The sequence below is a fragment of the Lathyrus oleraceus genome, chromosome 2 (assembly GCF_024323335.1).
Source record: "Lathyrus oleraceus cultivar Zhongwan6 chromosome 2, CAAS_Psat_ZW6_1.0, whole genome shotgun sequence".
Taxonomy (NCBI): Eukaryota; Viridiplantae; Streptophyta; class Magnoliopsida; order Fabales; family Fabaceae; genus Lathyrus; species Lathyrus oleraceus.
Genome location: NC_066580.1, coordinates 279,068,696 through 279,078,569, shown reverse-complemented (window position 1 = coordinate 279,078,569; position 9,874 = coordinate 279,068,696). Strand labels below are relative to the sequence as shown.

General features: G+C 38.9%; 1 non-coding gene across 1 annotated transcript; it reads right to left on the bottom strand.

Annotated features, from left to right (window-relative positions):
• Nucleotides 1–1,376: 1,376 nt before the first annotated feature.
• On the bottom strand, nucleotides 1,377–1,483 carry LOC127124108 (small nucleolar RNA R71). The gene has a single exon (XR_007803745.1). It is a non-coding gene; the product is annotated as a small nucleolar RNA R71 (small nucleolar RNA).
• Between the last annotated feature and the right edge of the window lie 8,391 nt (nucleotides 1,484–9,874).

Sequence of the window (9,874 nt, the reverse complement as noted above, 5' to 3'; positions counted from 1 at the left end):
GTCTCAATTTACAGAGTTAATACCAAAGTTTTTGTACGAGAGTAAAAGACATAAAGAAGTTAAAATCAATAGAACGACAGTTTGAGCTTTTAACTGGACATTGTAAATTGAACATTAACGTTAAATCAGGGCGAAAGAAATTTTTAAAGTTAATTAAATCCTAATCATTTTCAAAAATTATGTTTAAAGGTTAAATGTGAGGGCGAGAGTTAAGCATTTAAGTTTAATCATATAGTCTAAATCAACAGAGCGAGAGTTTGAGACGAGGGCGTTTAAACGGTTAGTATTTTCTTAAAAAGAGTTTCTATAGATTCTATTGTTTTCAAAAAGTGATTTTAGATTTAACTAAATAGTGAGAGCGTACGTTAATATAAAGTCATAGTTTGATTCAACAGAGCGAGAGTTTGAGAAAAGACTTTTAATTAATAGTGTCTACTGAAAAGACTTATTTTAAAACTAAGAAACCAACGAAGATTTGATTCCCTAATTACGACGAACTACATACCGATATCCGTGTTATTTGATATTTAATCTATATCCAATTTTAGTTTTACTTTTCCCCCTAATCATCAAAATATCATCCGCCTTAGCTTTACGAAGTAACCTTAGAAAAACGGTATATCGATTCATTAAGTCCCTGTGGGATCGATATCTTTTAAAACTACGCGATTAGACTGTGCACTTGCAGTTAATACCCCAATAGACTCATAAAGTCCCGATCAAGTTTTTGGCGCCGTTGCCGGGGACTTTTATTTAGTCGATATCGTAACTCTTCTGTTACGCTGTAGAGTCTAAGGCAATTTTTATTTTTCCCTTGTCTTTCGTTGATTTGTATGCCACACACTCGCTCACAAGGCGAACCGTACTACTTACGAATCAACAACGTTGAACGTTATCTCCGAGTCTTACGACGAATTCGGGAGTATTGTGCTGCAAACAATCTTCCTCCAATCGAAATTCCTGATCTCAAAAATCTCCTTCCTTCGCCGATACCCGAGATGGCAGAACCAACTCGTGCTCTTCGAGATTACACTGCTCCATCGCAAGTTGAGCCGCATTCGAGTATTGCTCCACCCGCAATCGAAGCAAACAACTTCGAACTTAAACCTTCGCTGTTGCAGGCAGTGCAACAGAACCAATTTTCTGGAAATCCTACCGAGGATCCAAACCTTCATTTATCCATATTTGTCCAATACGCTGATACAGTTAAAGCTAATGGTGTCACTTCTGAGGCAATTCGACTTCGTCTCTTTCCTTTCTCGTTAAGAGATAAAGCTAGAAGATGGCTTCAGTCTCTTCCTTCCAACTCAGTCACCACATGGAATGAGTTGAAGAAATTCTTTCTTGCCCGATATTTACCTCCAAGCAAAACAACTATGTTAAGAGCCCAGATAAATGGATTTAAGCAGAAAGATAACGAGTCTCTTTTCGAAGCATGGGAAAGATACAAAGACATGATGAGACTTTGTCCACACCATGGTTTAGAGGACTGGTTAGTAATTCATACCTTTTATAATGGTCTCTTGTACAACACAAGGTTAACAGTAGACGCCGCCGCTGGTGGTGCGCTTATGGATAAATGTTACGTTGACGCTTATCAACTTATCGAAAGCATAGCCCAAAACCATTATCAATGGGGAAGCGACCGAACAATGGTAGAAAAACCTCAAACAAAAGGGGGCATGTACGAGATAAGTAGCCTTGATCATGTTAATGCAAAAGTGGATGCTCTTGCCCAGAAAATTGAAAGTTTAAATGTATCACCTCCAGCCACCGTGGTTGCCGTAACTCAAAATTGCGAAGTCTGTGGAATTCAAGGTCACACTCCTACAGATTGTCAACTCCTAACAGGAATCCAAGCAGAGCAAGTGAACTATGCTCAAGGAAATCCCTACTCGCATAGCTATAACTCAAACTGGAAGAACAATCCTAATTTTTCATATAAAAGTAACAACGCTTTATACGCACCAGGTCAAGCTCCCGCTCAAGCCCCAGCTATACCTCCTGGATATCAAAAGCCGACCCCATCTACACCTAACAATAACGTTCCTAGGAAATCCAATTTGGAAATCATGATGGAGAACTACATAGCTTCTCAACAGCAAACCAATAAAGAATTCTTAAACCAGAATGTACACACTAGCGAACAAATTAAACAACTAGAAAGTAAAGTAGATGCCCTGGCTACCCATAACAAAATGCTGGAAACACAAATCTCGCAAGTAGCTCAACAATAAGCGCCTACTGCTGCCCCAACTGGTACATTTCCTGGACAGCCCCAACCTAACCCGAAAGGCCACGCTCATGCAATTATATTAAGAAGTGGAACAGAGGTAGAAGGACCGTCTGACCCAAGGATTGAGAACCAAAACTCTAAAAAGTCAACTGAGGAAGAAGGTAGACCTAAGGAAAAGGAAGAGTGTAATAAAGAAACCGTAGAAAACAAAGAACCTTATGTACCTCCACCACCTTACAATTCCTTTTACAAAAGCTATTACACAGATGCCTTCATATGCTAAGTTCTTAAAAGAAATTTTATCTAATAAAAGGAAACTTGAAGATAGCGAAACCGTTACACTCACTGCTGAGTGTAGCGCAATAATCCAGAATATGCCTCATAAACTTAAAGACCCTGTTAGTTTCTCTATACCCTGTCACATAGGAAAATTTGTCATAGACAAAGCTTTATGCGATTTAGGAGCCGGTATCAGTGTTATGCCCTTGTCCATATGCAAGAGACTTGAAATGGGAATATTAAGACCAACTAAAATGTCTGTGCAATTAGCAGATCGTTCCGTTAGATATCCCGTAGGAATTCTTGAAAACATTCCCGTGCGCATAGGTCAATTCTACATACCCACCGATTTTATAATTATGGACATAAGAGAAGATGAAGTTACCCCCATTATATTGGGAAGACCTTTCTTAGCTACCGCCGGTGCTATCATAGACGTAAAACGAGGACGACTCACTTTCGAAGTAGGAGAAGAGAAAATTGAGTTTATTCTTTCCAAATTTTTGAAAGCACCTGCAATAGAAGTCACATGTTACTTCATGGATATTATCGATGAATGCATAAAAGAAACAGAATTAGAAAATGACGATTTATCCGACTATCGTGTAGAAGACAGACTGAACCAATGTTTAGCAATAACATCGGATCCTACACAATGCCTCAAGAAACCAACCCTCGACCTGAAAACACTTCCCAAAAATCTGAGATATGAATTCCTAGACTTAGAACTTGAACGACCAGTGATAGTCAATGCAGACCTAGGAAAACTTGAAACCGAAAAACTCCTACATATCTTAAGAAAATATCCAACCGCACTAGGATATAACATCATCGATCTTAAAGGGATAAGCCCTTCTATTTGTATGCACCGCATCATGCTAGAAGAAGACTGTAAAACTTCTAGGGAACATCAGAGGAGACTAAACCCGATCCTGAGTGAGGTAGTGAAGAAAGAAGTAATGAAGTTATTAGAGGCAGGTATCATATATCCTATATCCGATAGCAAATGGGTTAGTCCTGTACACGTACTACCAAAGAAAGGAGGTATAACAGTGATCGAAAATGAAAAAGGAGAAACTATAACCAAACGAATTGAATCGGGATGGAGAATGTTAATTGACTATAGGAAGCTAAACAAAGCAACCCGAAAAGATCATTTTCCTTTACCATTCATAGACCAAATGTTAGAACGATTAGCCAAGCATTCTCATTTCTGCTATCTAGACGGTTACTCAGGTTTCTTTCAAATACCAATTCATCCTGATGACCAAGAAAAGACAATGTTCACATGTCCCTTTGGTACCTTCGCTTATCGACGAATGCCATTTGTCTTGTGCAATGCTCCTGCAACCTTCCAAAGGTGCATGATGGCCATATTCGCCGATTTTCTCGAAAACATCATGGAAGTCTTTATGGATGACTTTTCCGTATGCGGACAAAGTTTTGAAGAATGTCTTGAAAATCTAGAAAGAGTTCTAGAACGATGTGTAAAAGTAAACCTAGTATTTAATTGGGAAAAATGTCACTTTATGGTACAAGAAGGAATTGTTTTAGGACACATCATATCAAATAGAGGAATTGAAGTAGACAAAGCCAAAATAGAAGTAATCGAAAATCTTCAACCTCTGAAAACTGTGAGAGAAATACGAAGCTTCTTAGGACATGTCGGTTTTTACCGACGATTCATTAAAGATTTCTCTAAAATAACTAAACCTTTAACCGGATTATTAATGAAAGATGCTGAATTCATCTTCGACAATAAATGTTTAGAAGCATTTCAAACACTTAAACAAGCATTGATCTCCGCGCCCATAATGCAGACCCCGGATTGGAATAAACCATTCGAAATAATGTGTGACGCAAGTGACTACATCGTAGGCGCTATTTTAGGATAACGAAAGGATAAAAAACTTCACGTCATATATTATGTGAGTAGAACTCTAGATGAAGCACAAATGAATTACGCCACGACCGAGAAAGAACTTTTAGCAGTAGTATTTGCACTAGATAAATTTCGTTCCTACTTGGTCGGAGCTAAAATAATCGTTTACACTGATCACGCTGCCATTAAGTACCTCTTAACAAAAAAGGATGCTAAACCTAGACTCCTAAGGTGGATCTTGTTGCTACAAGAATTTGATTTAGAAATCAAAGATGAAAATGGAACTGAAAACGTAGTAGCAGATCACCACTCTAGACTTGAAAACCTGGAACCGGAAAGAACATCGATCAACGATGATTTCTCGTACGATAAACTTATAGCTAATTTGGAAGAAAATAGAGTTGATGAACAGGTAGAGACCATCTTGGCTGTATGTGTTACACCATGGTACGCCGATTTTGTCAATTATTTAGCCGCCAGAGTGGTTCCACTTGATTTATCATACCAACAAAAGAAACGATTCTTCCATGACATAAAACATTATTACTAGGACGACCCTTTACTTTTCAAAAGAGGCCCCGATGGTATTTTCCGTCGCTGTATACCTGAAGAAGAGGTAGAAAGTATAATCCAACATTGTCATTCCACTCCTTATGGTGGACACGCAAGTACATCCAAAACCTGCTCCAAAATCCTACAAGCCGGTCTTTATTGGCCAAACATATGGAAGGATGTGCATGCTGCTATCAAGAAATGCGATAGATGTCAACGCACAGGAAACATATCTAGACGTGACGAGATGCCACAAAAAGGCATTTTGGAAGTAGAAATTTTTGATGTGTGGGGGATAGATTTCATGGGACCTTTTCCACCCTCTTTCGGTAACAAGTACATACTCGTAGCGGTTGACTACGTATCAAAATGGATTGAGGCTATAGCTTCTCCAACAATCGACACACGAGTAGTAATTAAACTCTTCAAGAATATAATCTTTCCAAGATTTGGTGTCCCAAGAATAGTAGTCAGTGACAGTGGATCGCATTTCATATCTAAGATACTCGAAAAATTATTGCTTAAGTATGGTGTAAAACATCGAGTAGCAACACCATATCATCCTCAAACTAGTGGACAAGTGGAAGTGTCTAATAGAGAAATAAAACAAATATTGGAAAAAACACTCGCTACGTCAAGGAAAGACTGGTCATCAAAATTACCTGAAGCTTTATGGGCATACCGAACCGCTTACAAAACTCCCATAGGAACAACCCCATTTAAGCTTATTTATGGTAAATCTTGCCACCTCGGTAGAGTTAGAACATAAGGCCTATTGGGCTATAAAAAATTTAAATTTAAACTATAAGGCCGCCGGTGAAAAGCGAATTCTTGATATAAACGAATTAGAGGAACTTAGACAAGACACATACGAAAATGCCAGAATCTACAAGGAAAGAACGAAAAAATGGCGTGATAAACGCATATCAAGAAAAACTTTCAAACAAGGCGATGTAGTCCTTTTGTTCAACTCTAGACTTAAGTTATTCCTAGGAAAACTACGCTCTAGATGGTCTGGCCCTTTCCAAGTCACTAATGTCTTTCCCAGTGGAGCTGTAGAAATTAAAGGAAAATCTATTGAATCATTTATCGTAAACGGGCAGCGTCTAAAACATTATCACTATGATGAAAACAATGAAGACTCGCAAGTCCTGCACTTAGACGTATTGTCTCCAAAATTAATAGATTAACATTTAATAGTTTTATGTCGAGCTTGTGACATTAAACAAAGCGCTTTGTGGGAGACAACCCACAAATTTTTATTTTTTTCTTTGATTATTCTTTTTGATTTTATTCAGTTTTCATTCTTCATATTCTTTATTTTAATTAAATTTTTCTTCTTTTCTTCTTTCGGCATCTGGCCAAATCCTAACTAAATTCTTGTTTTTCTTTTCTTTAGCTAACACTAACCTGATGGGACATATTGACCGCATGGGCATCAAATTCAGAGGGAGAGCTCAGAGACAAAAATTTGAAGAACTAGCTAAGAGAGAGATGCACCCAAGTTTTTATGCTGATGATGGTGCAATGACTGTTCTTGGGCTAAGAGATAGTGTCTTATATCTGCTGAGTCAAATAGGGTGGGAAACCACTCCTATTCGAAGATAATTTGTTACTTACCGGAGGCTAACTCTAGAATTCCTTAGCTCCCTGATCTATTTACCAAACCATGGAAAAGGAATAAACCGAGGTTTCATTCAATTCAGGATGTTCAATATGGAGTATCAGTATAACATTCAAGAATTTACTAACCTTTTAGGGTTCCCTACTTCTTTTGATACATTCACCATGAGCCAAGAAGACCTTTTTGAATATAGAGAGCTTGAGCATTTTTGGGGAAGTTTGACGGGAAATGACGACCCTGAGGAACATGAGTTTCTTTCTGGAAACATACATAACCCGACTTTTCGTTATTTCCACAAGATCCTAGCACACACTCTTTTTGGGAAGAAATCAAACATTACCACAGTATCACGTGATGAACTCTTTATAATATTTTGTGCTTCCCAGAACCGACCAGTGAACGGTGCCACTTATATGTTGCCAAGTTTTGACCTCCTTATTCAAGATGACCGTGCACCGATCCAAATAGGAGGATTAATAACTATGATTGCTAATGCTATTGGATTGCGCCAACCCATGCTTGACTTGAACCCTTTCTGTGGTATTGAGCCTATGAATATACTTTTCCTCTTCAACAATATGTTTATAGGAAATCTTGGACCTGAAGAGTTTGAACTATTAATTAATAACCAAGCTTTTTACCTATTCACCATGCCTAGCCCGATGACTAGTGTTCATAACCGAAATAGTTGGCTTTACAACCTGGATGGAATACCTTCTCCTATTAGATCTGTTGAAACCATCCAAGATTATGAGATTCTTGGCAACCAGATTCCTTATGCTGAGTCTGATCCGCAGACACCAACTGGTTACCATGATGCCTCTCCACCTCATCCTATCCTATCTGCAGAATCGGCAATACCTGATCTTAGACATCATATGCCCGGAACTGATTATATTACCGCAATTCAAGCTTTGATGTCAGAACAAGCTGCCATGAGAGAAGAGTTAAATATGATGGGACATGAAATTCTGAAATACATGAGTACTATGACAAATCATTTTCTCGATTTGCTACACCGTGTCAATTCCTTTTCCCCTCCGACGAAGGACCCTACAAGTGGCTAGAAGAAATGGAGTTAGCTAGTTTTAGTCTTAGGATTTATAGTTTCGTTTGACATTATTTTTAATCTTAGGATTTATTTTCCGCATGTTTTATTTTGTTTTCAAATATTACATTATGTTTATTTTATTGAAGTTATTGGCATTATTGGTTAAATTCTATTTTATTTTGATTTATGCAATATCTACAATTATCAATAATGATATTTACTGTATGCTACTTACATGGCCTACTAGAAACTATATATACACTATGGTGTGTAGTAGAATAGCATACATGGCAATTCAAAAATATAACAATAGCAAATATAATAAACAAAACAAAAATTAATAATAACAAAAGTTATTGAGTTTCCACGCATGCCATGTCACGAGCGTAGTGACCGTGGCAACCCAACCAACGTGACGAGCGTCACACAAGCTGTCACGGTCGCCACGCAACCCATGACGCCCGTAGCACATTCTGTCACGAGCGTGACAACGTGTTTCCTCGTGAACGTTGATGACCGTTAGGGTCATGACCGTTACCCCCCACCTTTTTATTTTCCCCATTCATTCACCTTTTTACTCCATTCCACTCACATTTATCCATATTTATTTACCTCTCACCCACTCCTCTTCCCAATTCCAAAACTTTTCCTATAAATACCTACCATCCATTCCTTCCTACACCACATCATTCCAACAAACCATTCTATACAAATATATTTCATTATCTTTTCCTTCTTTCTACCTACCTATCAATATGGCAGAGAACCAACATCAAGCGCAATTCGGAAATATTATTTTCCGATCTGAAGATGATAACTATCAACAGGAGCAGTTCGTTCGGTTCCAACAACGCGGTGTCGTATCTACCAGGTACCCAGATTTAAATTGCTTACAAGAATTAGGATTACTTCAGGGTGTGCAATGGATGCTTCGGCTTTCCGATTTAACTTTTCTTTGCACACAAAATCACCCTACTTACCCATCACTCACCTTGGAGTTTTTAAGTTCTTATTCCTACACCACTCCACCCGGTGAGAACGAATACTTAACCGGTACTGCAAATTTCCGCATGTTCAACACCGAGTACTCACTATCCCAGGACCAGTTGAGTGCCATGCTACACTTCCCTGTAGGAGACCAAGTCCACCCAAGAATCCCTCCAAACTCACAGTGGCACATAAACACATTCGATATCTTTGGAAAAATATCCGGTGTGGAAACCACTAATTGGGATGCACTACTTGCTTCGCACATACACAACCCCACTATCCGGTATTTTATCCGTATTCTGCAAAACACCATTTTTGGAAGACCCAACAACAGTAAAGTCAACGCGAAAGAATTGTTCTTCCTCCACTGCATCTTTTCTATCGACAAAAAGGTAAACGCCGCCTCATTCTTACTTCACCATATTCGTACACTTTGTGCTCGAGGCCGTCAACCTTTTGTGATTGGAGGATTAATAACCACCATCGCACTCGGCTTACATCTAGGGGACCGACTTCAGAATTTACAATCTCTGCCACCCCTATTTATGGATATAAGCTATTGTCGCTCCAGCCGCTTAATCAAAAATAGGGTAGGCGGAAGATATTATCTTATGGTAAATAACCAATAAGTCCCAAGCGTTGTTTTGCCGAACATTGCCCTCACAGATGTCACCAACCCCAACCGATTCATCTACGATCTGAATGCTCCCGAACCCACCGAGTCTACACAAGCAAACCCGCCCCAAGACGAGTTTGATGAAATGGAGCAAGGTGATCAAGGTCCTGAACAATAGTCGGCCCCACATAATCCTTCCGATAATGTGGTTGGTCCATCCTCCCGACGTCGTCGAAGAAGAAGGCCTGCAACAAATGATGACATCATGGATGCTATTGAACATCAAGCCCAACGGCTTGATGATATGCATGCGGAGAATAACAAAGTAATGCAACTTGAAATTCTAGTTATCAGACTTTGGATGTCACACAGGTTGTTATGACATCCAATTCTGCACAGACAGGGATTATGCAGAACTTAATTATAAGTGCAGTAAATAACACAAGTAATTGTTCACCCAGTTCAGTCCAACATGACCTACATCTGGGGGCTACCAAGCCAGGGAGGAAATCCACTATTAGTAGTATCAATTCAAAGCTAAACTCACCCGTTTACAACTTATCACTTAATCCCTACCCAATGCAATTTCAATCTTAATCTAAGATCAGAGTTCCTACTCACTCCCCCTCAATCACCTCAGTGAT